This window comes from Erithacus rubecula (genome assembly GCF_903797595.1).
Source record: "Erithacus rubecula genome assembly, chromosome: 3".
NCBI lineage: Eukaryota > Metazoa > Chordata > Aves > Passeriformes > Muscicapidae > Erithacus > Erithacus rubecula.
This window is the reverse complement of record NC_136689.1, coordinates 62,013,960-62,035,185: the sequence shown is the minus strand read 5'-3', so window position 1 is coordinate 62,035,185 and position 21,226 is coordinate 62,013,960. Positions and strand designations below refer to the sequence as shown.

At 43.6% G+C, this 21,226-nt stretch overlaps 1 protein-coding gene across 3 annotated transcripts in view; it reads left to right on the top strand.

Annotated features, from left to right (window-relative positions):
• Positions 1-20,841, top strand: part of LOC306799981 (uncharacterized protein) — a gene marked incomplete at its 5' end in the record, with an annotated part of 60,398 nt that extends 39,557 nt beyond the window's left edge. The window contains 3 exons of one of the 3 annotated variants that reach the window (XR_013773724.1): positions 15,315-15,396; positions 19,833-19,919; positions 20,504-20,841. Of the gene's footprint in view, positions 15,397-17,564; positions 17,724-18,593; positions 18,985-19,832; positions 19,920-20,503 lie in introns of those variants that run through there. The other 2 variants (XR_013773725.1, XR_013773726.1) reach the window with 2 other exon arrangements.
• Positions 20,842-21,226: the final 385 nt, after the last annotated feature.

Genomic DNA, 21,226 nt, shown 5'->3' with positions numbered 1-21,226 from the left:
AGAGTACATGGAATGTAACAAGTGGCATGAAATTGGCCTTCATTAATATTTATGGCAAAGAACTTTCTCAGATCTCAGCAGGATTTGTGCACTTAGAGCCTGAACTTTTAATATCTGATGCACGTGATTCAACTGACATGGTGAACAGTATGTTTTTGAACAATCAGCTAGAGGCTTTCAAGAGCAGACTGCTCTCATGCTGATGCTGACTGACGATAGAAAAATCCCTTCTCTCATTTTAGCAGCTTTTCATTAATATGTAACATTAAAAATAGGCAAGTTTCAGTACAGTCAAGACACCAGGATGTGTGGAATGTGAAAACAAAATACTGGATTTTCATAAATACAAATTAAGATATTTCCCTTTAAGAAAACCCATGAAATGGAGTCTATGAGAAGCACAACATGGAAACTGGAGAGAAAGAGGAGCTGTGAGAAGGCCAGTAATGGTGGAAAGGGGGGAAAAAGTGCAGGTCTCTCCATGCTTTGTCTTGTGAGAATGCAAACAAAAGCCAGTCACAGGGATGTGCATGCTGGGGAATAATCGCTATAAAATCAGAAAGCTGTTTCTAAAATTGCTAGTGGCATAGGGAGGAAAATGAAATATATGAATATTTTAAAATAAGGAGAATTGTTTTCAAAACTTCCAAATCTGAAGCTATTTGATAGCTTGCAGGATGCTTGGGAAAACTAAATGGGAGGCAGGACATCTTCATATTTGTGACCTCATCAACTCTCTGATTTATGCACCTAAATTAGTGAGCTGCTGCAGAGCAGGGAGAAAAGTACTATCCATGGAATAGCATTTCTGATACACAGCAGGGTTTTGTCAGTCCTGCTAAGTAAATTATTTCCCATTTAGTATCACCACCCTGACATGTATGCAGACAAAAAAAAAATTCTCTTAAGGTTTGGAAGCTGATTGCAGTTATTAACAAAGCAAAGGTTGGCTGATTTGAAAGGGAGAGGCAAATTTCTGAGACTTTTAGTCTGGTAACATTCCTGCTGACTTTGAACAATAGAAAGTAATGGAGGATTTTTCAGGGACTCTAAGTAGCCATATTTCTCTTTGAAAACAGGACTAAATAGTCAGGTGGCTAAAGAGGAAGTGCCCTGACAACTAGTGAGCACAATAGTCATTTGAAGGGGAGTTTGGAGCCAGAAAGACTGCAAGACTGCAGCCCATACTATGCCTGAAGAGGGAAAAGGGTGCCCATTTTCCCTGTGCTCTGGTGGCACCCCTTGGGGTGCTATCACACTCCCAAGGGGAAAGCTGTCTGCTGGAGACATGGGTGATGGAGTGGAGGGGAAAAATTCCACCCCAGGAGAGGACAGCTACAGCTGAGATTGAGTCTGGAGGGTGTTGGGGGCAGTAGGCAAAATATGAGCTGGCTTGTGGAATGAGCATTAGGAAAGGCTAGAGAGAGAGATGAGGAGGAAGGCTTGGAGGCATAGGATGACTGGAAACCAAAGCTGTTGGACATGGACCAAAATTAAGAATTTTTGCAACTGAAGTCAAAGCTCTACAGACTGTACAAGAACTGCTGCCCTTCAGTGACTGGCTGCTTAGCTAAATCCAAACAGGCCTTCACACACAGGCACTATATGATGTTTTTTTCCATGTGGTTCTGTTCTTAATTTAAAATCTTACCTGGGTGGTGATAGATCAATTTGTGAGTGCTTCCATCTCTGTCTCATTCATGTCATGTCTGGCTCTAAGTACTCCCAGATGGACAAAACAGCTTGCAGGGCTGACCTTTAATGTAAAGAATGAATTTTGATAGATAGCTTAATATTTGTAAGATTGAGGTGATGGCTAAAATGGTGGCTGTAAATGTATGTAATGATGGCTAAATGGAGACCTGACTTGATTGTGCTTTGCTAAACCAGCTCTATGGCTGGCTCTCTTGTGTGTGTGTTGTATTTCAGTGCTGTGTGTGATCCAAATGCTGTACGTAATCTCTCCATGGTGACTGCACAGTATTTGTTTCTATTTAAGGAGAGAAAGAGGTCTGGGTTTTCTGCCAGAATTCCCACTCAGGTAATTACACTTCTGCCTGCAGAATTTCCCCATAGCTTCAATTGTAGTAGTTGTTCTTCGCTCCTGTTACTAAAAAGTGTGAACACAGACCTGCTGCTGTGTTTTGGGAACACAGCAGTGGTGCTTTGCTGAGGCAAGTGAAGTGACCCTGCTATGCATCCTTTATGCTAGACTTGCCCTTAGTAAAGACTGCTGCATCCAGTCATGCCACTCTGCAGCTCTCATCTTTCTGAGCCTGACTTTGGCATAACAAGTTGGACTTGATAGTGAGACAGCCAGCTGGAAGCCAATGAAAAGATGATTAAGAGCCAAGAGAAAGCCATATGGAGAGAGAGAGAGAGGGATTTCTCTTTACAGAGTTACAAGTAAAAGTGTTTGTGTCTTTGGATCCCTCTAGCTGTTTTTTTGTGGTTTTTTTTCCTCTTATTTGCATCAGTTTTATGGGTGGGAAGTGGTTGCAGTTGATTAGCAAATGCTACCAAATCTCTTTAGCTAGAACAAATGTTGTAAACAGTAGATATTTCGGGCAGCTCTGTCAAAACTAAAAATCAACACACCAACATTGTAATGGTAATAGCACATATGTCATCATTATTATGCTAATGTTAACTACAATACTGTATATGATATCAACATTATGTAAAAAATTATTGTTTTGCAAAATGAGATACAGAATGAAGGGCATCTTTCCTCAAACTGACATGAGGTAGAGATTTATTTTTTTCTGAACTTATGACAGCAGAGCTAATAAAGTCCAGCTCAGTTTGGAAAACTCTTCTGCAGATGCTTAATTATCTTTGAAGTCAAAATAAACACAGACCGTGTTCACTCGGAGCCTTATACAGAGATTTAAAAGAGAGGATGTCCAACATTAATAAGTTAAGACTCATCAAACACAGTGTAGATAGTAAACAGAACCAAGACAATTGAACCAAATTATTGATTCATGGAATTCATTCTTTCTCTTCACAGAATGTTCACATGCAGATTGTGTTCTCTTGAATGCAGATCTTATTCAGATTTACTAAATGAATGTTATGGTGAGTGTGTGGGTTTAAAGAAAAAAATTCTGTTAACTAATTCTGTATAGATCATATCCTCAAGATTCAAGCTGTTTCACATATGTTATTGTTTCAGTTTCCCTGACTGACTGAATGCTATTCAAGTGAATAGCACTGAAACTGTTCTTGAATTGCTACAAGGAGTCGGGGTGCTTGAAGTGTTCTCTTTGGAGTTTCTCATGAACATGGAATAGTTTAAGAAAAGTCTGACAAATAGGAAATGGAATTTCTACTTGCTGTTCTCCTTCCTTTCCAACAAGAAAAACAAAGTTTATTCTACTTATTAATTACTAGTAGAGTCAGGAACCATGCTACTTAGTTGAGAGCAGGGGATGTAATATTACTGTAATGTTCACGGCAACTTTTGCCCAATGCTCTCTTGAACAAGAATTCAGACTGGCTTTTCATGATTTTAGTTGTAATGTGGTGAAGTACTAATTGTGTGTGTGTGTATAGGTGGGGGCATGGGTATCTGACTGTAAGTTTTGAAGGGCTGATCTTCATGGTTCAGAACCTCTGTATTGTGCCCCATCTTTGCATCCAATTCTCTGCAGAACACAGTTGCCTGAGAGGTGCAAGAGTTTGTTCTTTCCCATTCAACTAGAAAAAAACTTCATAAAGCTGGAGGGTGGTGCTTATCTGAAGTACATCTGCATCTCTCTGTATTCTTTTCCCCCCTCTCAAGCAACAGCAAAAAATTCCTGCTCCTCTCTCAAGCTGATCTCGATGAAAGCTCCTCATGGCTATTTTAGACCCTTTTGCTTTCAGTCTAAATACACCAGGACTTTTCCGTCTTGCTGAAATTGCCTATGAGTCTTTTGAGTATGTCTACTGATCTCAATGAGATCCTATTTCAACTGGTGGATGTCACAGTTTTCTGCAAAGGCTCATGTTTCTGATACTGAAGAGTCCTTGCAGACTTCATACCATGCAGGTGAGAAATAACTCGTAGTGGCATCTGTTCTCCAAAAATATTCCATGCATGTTAATTGGATTGGGAATAGTTCAGAAGTGTTGTATCAGTTTGGGCAGGCCAACTATTTTACCTGGAACACTTGATGACAGGTTTGACATCAGATTTTAAGCCAATGAGTAATTCTCAAAGGTACAGTAAAAATTGCCAAGCTTTTCTTCTTAAACTGTTGAACCAAGCTGAAATACGCTTTTCTAAGGCAATACAGGAACCTGGAAATGCAAACCCCTACACAAGGGCAAACCAAAGCCATATCAGAATAGGAAATGTTCTTAGAATCATAGAATGTTAAGCTTTGGAGAGGACCTTAAGGATCATTTAGTCCAAATACCGCTGCCAAGGACAGGGACACCTCCAACTAGACCAGGTTGCCTAAGGCCTTATCCAGCCTGGTCTCGAACGCGGTCAAGGTTGGAGCATCCACAGTTTCTCTGAGTAATCTGTTCCAGTGTCTCACCATCCTCACAGTAAAGAATTTTTTCCTAATTTCTTTCAATTTGTACCCCTTATTCCTTTGTCCTATCACTACAGTTCCTGATAAAGAGTCCCTCTTTGGCTTCCCTGTAGACCTACTTCAAATACTGGAAGGTTTCTATGAGATATCCACACAACCTTCTCTTCCCCAGGCTGAACAGCCCCAACATTCTCAGCCTTCATAGGGCAATTCTCTTATCAACTTTGTGGACTTGCCCAACAATTCCATGTCCCTTTTATTTTGGGGATCCCAGAGCTGGATAGAGCACTCTGGGTGGGGTCCTCAACAGTGCAGAGGGGCAAAATCCCCTCCTTCACCCTGGCCGTGCTGCTTTGGCTACAGCCCAGGATTCCATTTGGCTTCTGGGCTGTGAGTTCACACTGTGCCCATGTGAGTTTTTCATCGACCATTACCCCTGAGTCTTTCTCTGGAGGGCTGCTCTCAGTCACCTTTCTGCCCAACCTGCAGATGTGCCCACGTGTGGTTGGAAGGATATGTAACAAGAGGGATCTGTTGGCAATATTTCTCCAATCCTGGGCACATGCTACATGAGATGCTGTGCTGATAGAGAAGGAATTGTGGATATGCAGATAACTTCACCTTGAGATTCTGCTCATCACTAGGATAAGACTGTGGTTCGGGGCAAGTTATTCTGAAGGGAATGAAGCTGGCCTGTGATCCCAAGCACTTGTAGTTGCTGGAATGGACCAGGCATCACCCTTGCTCTGTTGGGAAGTGCTGCTAGAGCTCCTTTTGTGGGACAGGATGGCTCTGCTCCTGCAAAAATGCTCTGCCAAGAGAGCACCACCTGGCTCTGACGTGCCCCAGGCACTTAGTGGACAGCCCTAAAACCTGTGAGCTGGTGTCCTTGCTTTTCCTGACTGCAGTTTGGGCTTTATGGAAGGGCTCAGGGGAAATGCCATTGTTTGGAATCTACATGTCTGGCGTGCAGTCAAGTCAATCTTCCTTTGTAGCTTTCCTACACTAGGGGTGAAGGAGATTTGTGAAGTTAATTAGACTCCAGATTTGAATTTTCCTCATGGGTGTTGGAAACTGGCATTCTCCTTTCAGCTTATATGGATTTAGAGCTGCTACACATTGGACTTGGGATGCTCCTGGAATGAGAAATGGAGTGTGTGACATATCTATCTGCTTTCCAGGGACTGCCTTGTCAGAGTCTGTGAATCAGCTCTTTGCCTTATGGATTAACTGGGAGTATTCTTGTACTTTTAAAATTTCTTTTAAAACATTTTGCTGAGATGAAGTCTGTGCTGTTAATTAGAGCTCTGCCACTGTTCACAGAATTCTGGCTGTGCTAAGCAAAACTCTTCAAACACCTTTTTCCTGAATTTGAACAGGCAAAGCACTGGGCTCTCACACTTTCTTGGCAGGCAGAAGTGGTGAGGTAAGGAGCTACTTGTTCCTGGTGGCATTTCTGTGCTGCCGGAGACTGGCTGTGCAGTGTGGTGGAGCCAGCACTCCTCCTCTCCTGAGTCTGGTAGAAACACAGGGCAGAGAGTGGCTTACTGCTTTGCCAGATGCAGTCTGTCCTTTCTGGGAGCCACAGATCAGAGATGTCCTTTTGGCACACTGGTCAAATACCATTTTGGCAGATGTTTAATGCAAAATTGTCAGAACTTCTAAGGAAGCTGTGCCACAGCTTTGCTTCTCTGCTCAATAGCAAATTCCTTCAGACTTCCAGACTCTTTTAACTGATTCAGAGTCCTGTGTCCATATTTGACCTCTTTGTGATCCCTTCTTCCATCCCTTGATTCAGTGCATCCTTTCCCTTTTTCCAGGGAACATCCCTTCAGCTTCTGCCCCCTTCTGAGAAAGCAGCTTTCATGCTTTGCCTATCCTCGCCTAGAGCCAGTTCTGTTCAGAAATAGATTGATTCCATTTTTCCATCCAAATGTGGAATGGTCCAGATTTGTATGTGAGAGCTGGGATCAAAAACTTGTTGTTTGCTTCTACTTAAACAAAATATGTTTTTTTTTTAAAAAATAATCTGAAGATGTTCCAAAATTTCTCCTGAAACATTTTTCACTTTCTTCTATTTCAAAAAAGATTAGCAGAAAACATGGAACTGCTTTGGCAGTTGTGGAAATAAAATTAAAAAAACATGAGCTAAAATGCAACTGCTCAAGCCTGAGGGGCGGAGGCCGAAGAGTGTTTACTAGAAACATACTTGCTGTGTGGCTGGGACAGCTTTCTGTTTGGGGAAATATTGCAAATCTATTCACTTTACATATGGACAAGTGGTGATACATCAGTGTGCTGCGTATCATGCTTGTACCCTGAGTACAGAAATGCCTTGTTCTCAGGAAGCTTCCATCTCTGGAGTGAAAGGCAGCAGCTATTTTTAGTTGTGAGCTGCAGTGTTGCACAGGGGAGCACAGGATGATGCTGTTCTCCCAGCTCACTTCACGGATGACATTGCTAATTTACTAAGTGAGGACTGATGACAAACTAGTACCACCAGAGGAGCAAAGACACAGCTAAAGATGCTTTTTTGAAAGAAGCCAGCAAAGTTGTGCTGGGGAGCAGTCTAAAATCAAAGAACAAAAACTATTTCATTGGAGAAGAGCTCATAAAGCTTTGCCCTGTAACTGTAAATGCTTGCAATTCCAGCTTTAGAAATAAACTTTGCAGTGCAATGCCTGGGATGTTTCTATCACATGCCCATAAGAGTGGGCACTGAGATGTAGTAGCTGGTAGTCAGGATAGAAAATGTTCCCTGTGTAAAGAGACAGCAAAAGACTTGCATCTTTACTCCTGCTCAAACCCCTTTCCTGAAGATTTAACAGATTCTGACCAGATACTGCCCTCTCTGTATGCACAAGATGTATGCTGCATTTCTAAGCAGTAACAACAATCCCGTGCTTTTCTGACTTGTGTGATCAGTTAGAGATTAAATCCTAAAGTGAAACCTTACAACAAAAGGTTGCAGTGGGTTTACACAATCTTGTCAGGTTACTGGAGTTCCAGTCAGCATTTTGCTTTGGTGATGACACCAGGACCATCACATTTACTCTTCTGTTGACAGCTGCTCTGCTGATTTCCCTCTGCAAATGGTTTTAGGTTTTGCAAGTGTAATGGGTGAAGAGCCATGTGAGTGCAACAGAACAGTTGGTTTCTGCAGTAAATGGAAAAAGCAGAATGCAAACACGCAGTAGAAATCTTGCCTCCTGTATTTCAATTGCCCATTTATTTTAGAAAAATGGTGTGGCTGATGTTTGTTGGAATCTTTATGCCTTTTCCTAGTGTGCATTTGTGTATTTCTTCTCTCCAGACTAGCTTCATTATTGTAAAAAAGAAGTTAGTGTGCCCAAGAAAATGCTGTTGTTGAGGGTGATAACGTGTGGAATTTGGTGACTTAGTTACTAAAGAACATTATTGCAACAGTTATCAGAGAATAGAGAGGTAAAATGTAAAACTGTTTCAATTTGGCAAGAGCATCCAAGATCTGTGTTTTCCTGATGAGAAGTGCTAGAGTTATTGTAAAAGCAAAGCATAATTGCAGCTTACTCTGTTTACCTGGGATTTTTTTTTTTCAAAAGTGAAATATACACAGAAAAACATTTGAAAATTAAGGATTTCAATGCAGTTTGAAGACCTGTGAAGAATCAGCCTTTATGAATTTTATAAAAGTCTTGCTGGGAATGTTTTAGCAATTTATACTGGTGCATTTGTAGCAATGCACAGTGGTGCATAGAGGGAGTGGAAATTGTGTTTTATTGTGCATTTGTGGCAAGGATTTTCAGTTGTATTAACTTTATAAAAATGAAAAATATTAATAAAGTCATTCAGTCATGTTTTGAGCTCTGGAACTTATATTCTTGCAGAGGAATATTACAAATGGACTTCAGACCATTTGGGACTGTGATTTGGTTTGTATTACCTGTCCCCATAAGTCTTCAGTGCTGTACATAGTTTAACATATGATCAACACAATGGTACTAGTAATGTTTCTCTTCGGAGTAAATTAAGTAAATGTTCAGCCTTTAAATATCCATGATAGTTTCTCCTTTTGTTTACAAGGGACTCCCACTGTGGCCATTAAAGGAGAACATATGGCTTATTGATACAATGTCAGCTTCTCCAGGTGTTTCACACTTGGTCTGTTCTAGAACTGACTGTTATCTGATATGCACTCTGGAGAAAACATCTTTAGATGCCAAAACCAGTTCCCAGGTGAGAGCCTTGCAGCCAGAAAGAAGTTAAAATTGCCCTCTGCCCTTCCACCATCAATCACCTCCCCTATCCTCATGGTTTTTTTCTAAGATATATTGACTTATATTTAGCTTCCTCTGAAAAGAATTACAAGTTTTTAATGGAGGTTGTTGTTTTATTCAAAGCTTTACAACACAGTTGCCCTTAGAGGATGTCCATGCTGGATGGTGAAAGACAAGTACTCTGTCCTTCATAAACTTTGACAGCCTTTAAAATAATAATGCTAGAATAAATTTCAAAGTGTGGCCTTGGTAGTTTTCTGTAAGAGATCTGACAGGTAAGAACTGGCACTGTTTGCTGTAATCTTTTATAGTCTTATATTTTTGCATACAGCCTTATATTCTTGTCATAAGCTGCCTGTGAAGACTACATAAAAGAGCAGTATTTTTCCACTCCTATTCCAGAAGCAGTAACCTCTGGGTGAAAGCAAGCAAGGTGGAGAGGGAAGAGGATGCAATTTGATTTTACCATGGCTAAATTCAGCCGTGCCTATTTAAGGGATTTTTAAGTTTTTTTTTGTTGGGTCATTCTGGATGCATATGAATTTTTTGGATTGTTTCTGTAACAGTTACTGTCCCAAATGCTCAGCAAAATTCTGCTTTGCTTACCTAGAGTGGAGTCTTGCTTCTGAAGTCTGTGAAGTTGTTGCAGTCTAGGCCTAGCCTGAATCTGGAATCCATATTGGCTTACTTAATGGAAAATATCTCAGGGCATAAATAGCTAAGCTGTAAAGATTTTCCTTCTTGTTACCCTAATTAAGAAAAACAAACAAACAAACAAACAAAAAAAAAACCAAAAAAACCCACCAAAAAACAAACAAACAAAAAAAAAAAAAAAAGGCAAGGGCAAGACATTGGTACAGTTATGCTGTATTTTATTTATATGACTATTCTGGTGACCAAGCTGCTGTTTCATGTGATGAGGGGACCTCTGTTGTGTGGCTGGTTCAAACATTTAAAAGTAGACATGCCTGCCAGGGGTGCAGACCTTCTGGCACAGGTGATAGGAGCCAGATGAATCAGTAGCTTCAACTCCAGGTCAGGCACAGAACTGAAATGAAGTCTGTGTGCCAGCCACCAGTTTGTCATGGCACAGCCTTGGCAGAAGGACTGTGTTCTGTATCAGGGGGCCTACTGTGGGGATCATCTTGCTCAGCCTTTTGGACTAAATAATCCTCAAAATCAGCCTTAAGACAGGCTTTGGACGTTTTACTGAAGGAAACAGGTTGGTTTTGATGTTGTTTTGTTTGGCTGGTTTTTTTAATCAGGAAACCAGTTGGCCAAACCAGGTTGGCCTTGCGAATCTCTGTCCTGCCTTAGGTCAACAGATGAGACTTGGAATGGCACTGAGGTTCTGGAGTGCTGGCAAGTAGTCTGCACCAAGGAGAAAGTGTTTTCCAGAAGCACTGGCTCTCCCATGACCCAATCAAACTCTGCTTTTGCTGCAGAGTACCTGCAGTGTAGCTTTGAGGGCTGGTTCCTGTAAAACTGTCAGACTCAGCTGAGCTTAGCATAATGCAAACTTTTGTCTGCATTCCTGTTCCCTGACTGGAGTCTGCCCTGCAATGACTGTATCTAGGGCTAGAAGAGTTTGGCTTGTCCTGTCTTTAGTACATTCATTCTTGGAATACTCCTGTAGCTATTCCAGGATACTGCTGCATCTCTAGTACAGAGCTGGGCAACTGATCACCAAAGAAACCTGTGAGAGAGGTAAGCCTTAAGCCAAAGACAATCCTCTAGGTGTGGGGGTGGCCTTCCTCTCTTTGCCAGCCCTCACTATTCTTGCCAAACCTGCCAGTGGCAAGCTGTGAGTTAAAAATGCTCACTTCTGGAATGCCCTACTCACAGCCCTGCTGAGCAGCAGTTCAAAGATTGTTTTCATGCTTAGCATGTTTCACTCCTGCCTCTTCAGAGATCATGTTAATATTATCACCTCTCATCAAACATTAATCTGTACATCATTTGCCAATTGAAGCATGAGTAGGTTGCACAGATTTATTCAGCAAGCAGCAATTGCTGCCTAGACTCTGTGGTCTAGTTGTTAACAGCTGGCTGTTTGGGTTGTGTTTTTGTTAAGTGGAGAGCCTATTTATAGGCAGCAGAACACATGCACATCCTTGTCTGTGCTACTTCAGATCCTGGGTAATCTCCTCTGGTACAAAAGCCTAGTCTACCAGCTAGCATAACGTGTACTAAAATCAGCGTGGGAGAGTTAGAGGTGTTGGTTTTTGTTGGGTTTTTTTCTGCTTTCTATCACTATCTTGCAGCTTTGGAGCAGACTGATAGTACAGGGACAGGCTGCTTGCCTGAAAACTGGGGGCAAATATTTCCCAGGATATGAGGAAGTGATCTATGGTGGTCATATCTTACACAAAATGTCGTTAAAAATATTCTTGTGGTACAGGATCTGATTTTAAACAAGGTATTTAATGTGTGTGTATGCATCACACCCCATTCTTTACCCAGAAGAAGGCAATGTTAGCTTTTGTTTGCTTCCTGAAAAGTAGATGGCAGGCGAGGTATCTGTGGTGACAGGAGCCTGGGAGCTGTGTCATTCCTTCTCCAGGGCTGGAGGAGAAGAGGGTGTTGGCTAACACCCAGCAGAGGAAAACCTATCTGTGTCTGCACACTTGACACCATCAGAGAGATGGGAGTATGGCCTGGTGCCCCGAGCACCCAGGAGTTTGTCTGTGGCACTCTGCTACTCAGAGGTGCTGCTTGCCTGAGTCACTCTTTGTGCTGAAAATGAAACACTGTGATTCTAGCAGAGCACACAATGAACTGCTAATTACAAAACTGAAAACAAAGTTAAAGAGAAAAATGAGCACAGCATAATTTCACATCATGTTAAACAGCTTTTTTTTTTTTTTTTTTCTTGGTTGCTTTAGTCTCCCTACCATGAGGTGTTACAGCAGACAGTGGGAAACTGGATTTCTCCCTGCCACACACTTGCTTCCTCCAGAGTTCACACACCTCTGGGCTGCTTTTCTTTCCATTTGTTCAAGGATTTCCCATGATCTTGCACATCATTCTACTTTCATCTTTCTGCAGTGCTCTCTTCCCAACCCATACTTGCTTGCTTGATATGTAGGAAGTCATATTTTAATTCCATCATAGCAATTATTCTATCTGGGTGAGGAAAAATCCACCAGTGGCTGTTCTGTCTTGTGAAGAACACAGAATAACCTGATTTGTCTGTCCCTTCCTTCTCTCCCAGTCCCTTGTCACATGAGAGTTTGGAAATAGTTTCAATAGGTGCCTGTGAAGCAGGAGAATGAAGAATTCTGCAGGGCACTGGAGTGAGCACAAGCACAGACAGGACTGCAGTTAGAATGATGAGTGTGCATCCAGTCTGTGCACTTGCTTCTCAGAGCACAGTCCTTGAGTGAGCAGCCCCAGAGACACATATAAACTTTGAAGTTGTTTTGGTCACCTACCTGTTTCTACCTCTCCTCAGGGGACACTTACTTTGGTAAGTACTACATACATCTGTCTGCATTTCATATGCAGACACACAGGCATAAATATTGATGCACTAATTCAAATATACACAAGTAGCATGCACAGCATCCCAAGGGTTTGTTTATAGGATTGCAGCACGGCATTCTCTAAGCATCACCTGTGAGGAATACAGGAATGCACTGGTGGTACCTTCTACCCTGACTGGCAATCCACTCCTAGCCAAGGATGAAAATGGATAAGCTCCAGTGCTTTCTGCAAGGCGCTGTGCCAGCATGATACAGATGATGGGGAAGAGCTGAACAGATACTTAACATCTCTGTGTGTGTCTTCCCCATTCTGTCACAAGAGTACCTCATATAAATAAATAAAAGGGATGCTGTTAAGTCATGCCAGTCAAAAAAAAGTCTGCAGACAGACTCTGGCTGCCTGCCCGGTAGTGCTAGGTTTTCTAGGCTATGAAGCACATACTTGTGTCTGAGGAATTATTTAACTGGTGGTCCATGGACTTCTGGAGACCTGGGATGATTTCTGAAGGAGATGCTAAATGTAAATAAGAAAGGCTCTTGTAGTGGGATTTCAATCCACTCCACAGGAATCAGCACCTCTGTTAAAAAATGCTGAGGTTTCTCAGCTGTAAGGAGTTGTTGACACTTATTTTTTCATTTAGAGAAAAATTCACGAATGCTGTAGGACACTTGATGCCAAGACAACTCTGCCTTTTCTGTGTCACACTGACATTGGTGGGACTTTGGTTAGTAAACCTGCAGGATCCCACTGTCAGATTTGAGTTTGGTGTTTGGATTTTTTATTTTAGGGGGTGTTTATTCCTTTCTCTCCATGTAGGGCTAGTAACAGGTCCCTATTTCTTCAGTTAAGTGACTTCCTGTGGTTGGGATTTGGAAATCAGAAGAGCTTTTTGAATTGCTTTATTTTGCTGTCCTTGAATCTCTTGTAGGAAGTCGGTGTCTCTGAACCACCTCTAGAGTAATTGGAGGGCAGACATTCTGTGAGGTTTGTGCTTGTTTAAACAGTAAATTAAATTTGCAGTGAAGCTGTACTACCTCACAGATAGGATGATTATGATGTTAAAATGGTACTGGTAGGCCCACGCCTCCAGCCCCACGGGAGTCCTTAACAGAAAACAAGGAGCTATAACATCACTGACCCTGTAAGACTTGACCTTGGGGTGTGTGGGGAAAACACCAACCTGCTGGAACCCTTCCCACACTCCAGCATGGAAGAAGGCAGACGGTGCTAATTTCTGCTGAGGAGAAAGCAGAGGCAAGTGTGGAAATGTTTCTAGAGCAGAAGCACCTGACGGCTTTTGAGTGTGTGTAACTTTTAATGGAAAATTAGAAACAAGCCCAAGCTGAATTTCAATTATCGTAAGATATAAATTAAAAATAGAGTTGAAGCTTCAGATTAAAATGTTCAGTTTTGACTATGTAGTTTTGACTTTGCTACATGAGCTTTCCTTGTGTTTTGATATTGTCAAAATCACTTTACAGCAACAAATCCCAGTAGATTATAAAAACACCTTGTAATATTTTAGTTTGTTAAGTTAAAGGTTTACAGCAGCAGGCTGTGGTTTGAAAATCACACTTCCATGAGTCTGAAACCGGGCTGTTGGTTCCCGATGGGAAAGGAAGGACAGGGGAGGGGGGTGTTGTGCTGTGTCCTATTGTCACGTTCGGTGCCAGTCTGTGACTGGGGGTGGCAGCAGCCCAGGACAGCGCAAATCCCACTGGGGCTTTAGCCACAGCCTAAAAGAACAAATGAATTCTCCCTGTCTGGGTGGGAGCTGAGGCCATCCCGGGTTTGCCTCTATGCGTTCCTACGCAGCATCTTCCTCTTGTCTGCTCCTCTGCCCTCACAGCCGTTCTGCTTCACTTTCCTTCCGACCACCCTCTTCGCCATCATCGGGGGACTCAGCACAGAGCCGGCTCTAAGGCCGGCTGTTTTCCCCTCCGCCGTGGTTTTGGGAGAGGGGGTATTCGCGGGACCTTTGCTCTTGGCCCGCCTCCTCCTCGCCAGGGCTTGTCCTTGTTCCGCTGCCGGCGGTCGGGGCTGGTTTGTGCTGGGAGTCTCTGCGGCTTCCCCGCCTCAGCCTCTCCGGCCCCGCTCGCGCCCCGTCGCGCGCTGTGGCCGTTGGGCGCTGTCCGGTGCCAACAGCGCGCGCCCCGTCCCGCGCTCTGTTGCGTGCCTGGGTCTTGAGCCGGTGCGCGTGCTCCCATCGCGTGCCCTGTCTCACGCAGGTGCCTCGCGCCCTGCCGCGCGCTGTACCTCGCGCAGGTTTACGTGCCTTATCGCGTGCCGGCATCTCGCGCAGGTGCGCGTGCCCACGTCTCGTGCCTTGTCGCGAGCCCGGATGTCGCGCCCTGTCGCGAGCACGGGCCTCGTGCCCTGTCACGTGCTATCTCTCGCGCAGGTGTGCGCGCCCCGTCCCGCGCCCATTCACGTGCCCGGGTCTTGCGCAGGTGCGCGTCTTTTCGCGCGGGCGAAGCTCGCGCCCTGTCGCGCGGCGGGTCTCGTGCCGATGCGCGTGCTTTGTCGCGCGCCGGGTCTCGCTCAGGTGCGCGTGCCTTGTCGCGTGCCCGGTCTCGTGCCGATGCTCGCGCTTTGTCCCGCGCCGGGTCTCGGGGCCGGTCGCGCGCGATGCTGCCGGTGGCTGCCGCGGCCGCCAGGGGGCGCGCAGCTCCCGCCGCCCACCCAGAGCTGCCCCGCGCGCCGCGGCTCTGAGGGGCTCAGGGGGCTCCGCGGGGCTCCCGGCGGAGCAGCGCGCACTTCCAGCGCAATGTCCCGCAAGTAATTCTACATAAGGGTTAATTCCCACCCCACCCACCCCCCTCCAATTTTTTTTTGTCGTTTTCTAAGCTATTTTAACCCTTTCCCTACGCCCTCGGCGCGGTGGCGGGGAGAAGCGCCCCGTGTGCCATGCCCTGTTCCTCGTCGGCCCCGAGCTCGCCCCGCGCCGCTGCCGCCCGGGCCGGGGCACAAGGGACAGGTGGCGGCCAGAGGGAGCGGAACGGGCGGGCTCCGGTACCGCCGAGGCGCTGCGTGGGGAGCCGGGCGGTAATTGCCTGCTTGACGTCTGCGAGATGCGAAGCGTGGCTGAAAAACCGAGCCTGGAGTGCCCTTCAGCAGGTCAGCCTGTACGTCACCAGCTTTTAGTCAGGATCTGCACCTAAATTCTCTTGACAGATGAGTTTCTAACTTGAGCCTCTCCAACGAGGAGTGGTTTTCTTTATCAGGTAACCCACGATCCCCTGGGTTCTACTGTGTAATTATACCTGGAGCTGGAAAGGCTCTCCTCGTAATACTTAACTCAGTCCTCTCTGCTGAAAATCGTGTTGATGGTAATATGTGTATAGAGCGTGATGTGGAATCTTTTAGTGTCTAAAAGCCCAACTTTTTACATTTTGGAAGCTTTTAATCATCTTTCATTTCTTCTTTCTTTGACGAAACAAACAAGTATTTTAACGTTTCCTCTTCATTAATGTTTTCCTAACCTTTTCAGCCTTTCTGTCCCTCTCTGTATTCTCTCCCATTTAGTCACACATTCCGCAGTTTGCCTCACTGAAGTGAATTTAAGTATCACATAGTTGCCAACATAACGCGTAGTGATCGCATCTACTCTTGAGTGCCTGCAACGTGCACTTATGAAATCTTGGGGAGCATTTCTACATTTATTGTAGTGTAGAGTTTTTTCCCTAGGCTGGAATCCTTACAGCAGTGTTTTGTATTGGGGAAAAAGCAGCTGTGCTTTTATCCCTAGATAAAGCTGCTTCTTCAATCACCTGGTTTCAGGTAATTATCTTATAAAATTAAAACAAATCTCTGTCCTCCGTGTGCCATGAAGCATTGCTTAGGGCTTGGACAAGGCTGTCTCTGTTCAGTTGTCTCTAGCATGTTAAAAAGGAAATTCTGGATATTATTTTTCTGCATTAATAAAAGTTTCTGCAAGATTTCTCATAGTGCAGGTTATAACACCATGTAACTTTGGTATACTTCTTTGGAATTCACTTTGTAGTATGAGCTTTGGGTCCCAGTGGGCTGCTCCTCGTTGATCCCCCCATTATCCAGAGTGAGGATTCAGAATGCCTCTCAGAGATCCTTCAGTCGATTCCATCGATCACGTCTCTCAGAAAGCAGAAGCATCCATGTGTTGTGATGGGTACTAAATTCCCTCACTCCGGGTCAGTGGATGTCAAGTTGGTGTGTCTGCCTTGAAGGTCAACCTTGTCTTGCAAGGGGTGGTGCTGAGGATGTTAATTGGGTTGTAACTGGACTTGAGGGTGCTCTGACGAGTGACTCTGCTCTTTTGGGGCAGAACAAGCAGTCTGTGTAAATCTCTAAGGGCTGAGAAGGGGAGGCTGACAGCTACAAATGATCTGTCACTTGTTGGTTCCTCCTGCTCTTGGCTACCCTCCTACGTTCTCTGTGTGAGGTTGGACCTTGTTTGCTGGCTGGGATTCGGCTCAGACAGAGCCCCTTGTTCCCTGGGGAGCTCTTAAGGATGTGCAGTAGGGGAGGACATTGACACTGGACTGTTGCTGAAGCTGGAGGGGATGGGAAAACCATTTGTGTCTGCCTATTCAACCTCCCAGGCGTTTCCTGGGGGCAGTTAAAAATGTGCTTTCTGGTCTGTCCCCTGAGTGTATAGTGGGAATCTCCCCCCAGTTCTGTGGCTGCGATAGCTCTGCAGCAGGTGCAGCACAAAGCAATGCACACAATCGGCCACGTGTTGCCTCCATGTGCATGAAGGGGCTCACACAGGAGCATGCACACAGCCCATGGCTGTGATTTCTCTCTGGTATTTTGTGCTGCTTTGGCCACCTCTGCCATCAGGCCTGGGCTGGTCCTGCCCAGGAGGGCACTGCCAGCATCTCTGATCGCTCTGTGTCCAGGATGCTCTTTGGATGGCTGGTGATTCTTGTACAGGTTTAAGGCATTTGCCCTAAAGCGGGTCGGAAGTGTCTCCATACATCTTTCTGGGAATTTTGTTTACCATGTTCTTTTGCTGCACGCCAACCCTGCCTTGATGTTTGTAGCCTCCCAGATGTTTAGATGATTTTTTTTCCTGTGGCATGTTGCTGTGTAACCCAGCAGGCACAACACTTGATCTTTTTCCTCTGCAGTTTAAAAAATGTCTTGTCTTTATAGACATTCAGTGTAGCAACACGTCTGCCTGTTATATTCTCTCCCTACTTATACCTTGTGCTTTACTTTGGGTTTCAGTATCTTATTTTAGCTTGTTACTATCCTTGGATTTTATTATGACACTGCAGCTGGTTGGTTTAGTTATTTTCTTTCACTTAAGGAAAAAGGATGGAAATTTCCCCTTAAAAGTACTGCTTCAGAGCGACAGTGCTATGCAGGGGAAGAGTGGGGATGAAAGAACAAAAAGGAATGGATACTGGATAGTTCCCAAAGAGAATTGTTTCCTGGTTATGTCAGGCTCTCTTTTTACCTGAATGTATTCCTCCATCCAACCACAACATCATAGTAAGTAATCAAGAGGGGATAAGAAAGATAAAAATATATGTATATGTATTGGGGTGGTGTGGGGGAGTGCATGGGAGGCGTTGTTCTGAAAACTTCACAGTTTTCCTGTTAGCTTTCTGAAGCATGAACTCTAAAACCGATTCATTCAAATTCATGGAAATCTGCAAGCCATGTTGGGTCACAGAATGGTTTGTGTTGGAAGGGGGCCTTAAAAAGATCATCTCGTTCTATCCCTGCTGCTGTGGACAGGGACACCTCTCACTAGACCAGGCTGCTCAAAGCCCCATCCAACCTGGTCTTGAGCACGGCCAGGAATGGGGCATCCACAGCTTCTCTAGGCAACCTGTTCCAGTGCCTCGCCACACTCGCAGTAAAGAATTATGTGATTAGGTAAAGATATGAAGCCTTGTACAGTTGTTAAGCTAACTAATTATATAAAATATGATGTTGAAATTAGTGTAGCATGAATAGAGCAACAAAATCTCTTTGAGTTGTTTCAGAGAAAGGCTTCAACTTTACCAATCCCATACAGATTCTTGGTATACATAATTAACAGCTTTAGAATGTTTTCCAAATAATTGAATGAACTATGTAGTGTGTTTTATTTTCCCAAATGTGCAACTTTCCCCTCTGATCTTTGCAAAAGATTACATGAACCTGATAACAGAATAAAGTACCTTACATGATCTCCTAGTTTGAGATGACAGTGAAAAACAGAAATACTTTCTGCTTGTTTCGCCACAGAGTGCACTTGAAGCACAGAGCTGTTTAGTGAATGACAGACTGAAAGATGTCTACAGAAGAGAAATTATCTGAATGTGTGAATGCCTATGTACATTGCTAATTTTGAGATTAAGCTGCTGGGTTGTGATGATGAACAATTGTTGGCTGCAGTTGTGTGTGCGCAGCTTGTGATTTTTGTACAAAAATATGGACAGCATGAAATGTACCTTTTGTTACTTATTTTTTAAAAGGTGATGTCTAATTAGCAGACTTAATTATTTTGTGTCTGTTGAAAGCAACAATAAGGCTTCCAGTGTATTGCCTTTGGGGTTTTTTTAGTACTCATTACAATCTTTCCTGGCATTCATCAGCACTTCTAAATTACTGGGAAGAGTGTAATTAATCATTCACTTCCTTATGCTTCCTACTAGACAAACACAGATCATTGCAGGCAAGTTGAAGTGAGCCATTTCAGATTTTCAAAACATGCTGCAGCTAGTGGAAATCTTGGGGTAAGCAGTGCTTCAAACATTCTATCAACAGATTACAGCAAAAAAGGTAACTCAGTGCCTGACTGTAACAGGATTTGATGACAAGCAGTTTATGAGTTGTCTTTGAGGAAGGATTTCTCTGTCACTAAGTCAATAAAAAATCAAGGAAGAGGTTTATGGGATTCGTTTTCAGTCCAGCCCAAGTGCATCTCAAAGCAACTTGAGAAAATAGAGTTCAAGTGTTAGAAGCCCCAAATTCTGAGCCAGTCCTTGTCAGCTGACAGTTCTTTCATTGGGATTTATTTAGGTTTGCTGTATTAAATCAGAAGTCACATATATAAAAGTTCTGTTTAGGCCAAAAAGGAAAAGTAAACCAAGTAGACAAGTTCAGACTACAAAGATCAGCGTTCTTATCTTTTTTCTGCATATATGGAACATTTGGAAAGCATTGCGTAAACAGAACTTACGCCAAGTTTTCTGAAATAGTTACCATCTGATTTGTCTGCATGATATTTACTTGGTAAAAATGCATATTGCTCTGTTTTTGGAAGTGAGCACTTACCCATGAACTGCAACCTGTAGGGACAGAAAGTATGTTCTTAAATGGTTTGTCAGCAAAAGTTTAAATCTGCTGCTGTCCCTACCCACCCAAGCTGCTTCCCAAAGTCGCATCACTGCTGGAATGAAAGCACTCGTGGCACTCAGAGAGCTGCAGCCAAATGTGTGTAACGTGCTACCCCATGAGGAGGGGAGGGAACAAGCTGGCCAAGAACTGAGTACAAGGACGTAGCCTGATTTCTTCTGAAAGAATGAAACAATCCTTTTATGTCCTTGAAGGAAAGTAACAGCTTTCTGTTCTCCCTCTGCAGGCTCCTTTTCTAGAAAACCATTCTTCAAAAGAGCATAGTGCAGCAGCCTGCTTCAGCCTCCAGGATTCACACCGCTAGCTTTAGGAAGTACGACTACTTTTGAGTTATTCCTTAGATGAGTGATAATAATTATAAAAACTGACTAGCTTTTTTTTTAAAAAAAGGACCTTTGAGCACTGTCACATAACTGCTGATAGCAATGATTATTATGTTTATCTTGCCAGTTTTAACTTCATTGTCAATTGCCACATTTCACCGTAGATTCTGGTCTCTAAGAAATCATGTTAAAATCAGCATTTATTTCAGCAAAGGCTTCCAACTGAATGCAAGCCACAAAGGGTTTCTTTTAAGTTGGATATGAGTGGGTTGGGTTTTTTCCCCTCCTCCCTTCCTCTGAAGGAGAGAAGACAGGTTCTGGAAGCTTGGTTGCTGGTCTGAAACATCAATAGTATGAAGTCTCTTCACTGTTTCTATGTTAAATGCTGTTTCAGAGCCATTGTTACTTATGGGATTTAGTTGCTGAATACTTACCTAAGACCCATGCTCCTAGTTAAACATTAGAATTTACCTTACCATATATGAAATATATCAACAGCTTTGTTTTGTTTGTTTATTTTGATTTTTGTCTTATTAATCTTACTGTATTAATGCTTATGATACAATGTCTTTAGGTTTTGGAGGGATAAAACCTGCCATGGTAATGGAAGTAAAAGCAATCAGATAAAGGAGAGTGTCTGCCCTCGCCTGCATACTGTGAGAAGTATTTGAGCCTGCTTCAGGCAATAGTGCTTGGACTCAGCTTGTTGAAGGCACTTGGCCAAAGACCATCCCACACTTGCACTGTGAAGTCCACAAAGTCTCGCCGGGGGAATGATGGGACACGTAGGTGCCTTGTTTAGTCCTGTTGTAGCTCAAGTACATTATCTTTCTTAACCTGCCCCTTTAGAGTTAAATCGTGTTCCTTTATATACCTGGTAATAAAGGAACTTTAGTGTTTTAAGTACTGCAAGAGTCCTAGAAGTACATCTGAGTGGATGTCCATATGAGAGAATTACAAGGTCCTGTGGGCTTTTAAAAAGGGAACGGGAAAAAGAAGGAGAATGTAATTACCACGCTGGCGATGATTCCAGTCCCTGGAGGAATGACTATTGCATGAGGGCTGCCTATCGGACAAAGTGAGTTTGTAATCTGTTTGTAGTGGCAAATTCCACGCTTGGCTCATTATGATACCTCAGTCTGAGTTAATTATAGAGTTTGGAATTGAGGGTGAGGAGAAAGACAGGAATGAAAGCCTCTCTCAGAAAACCTGATTCAAAGGAAAGCAGAGTGCAATTCAGTACCTTTTCTTCTGTCTGACGCTTCAGTTGCTGAGAGCGCCGCACCCTTACTCACAC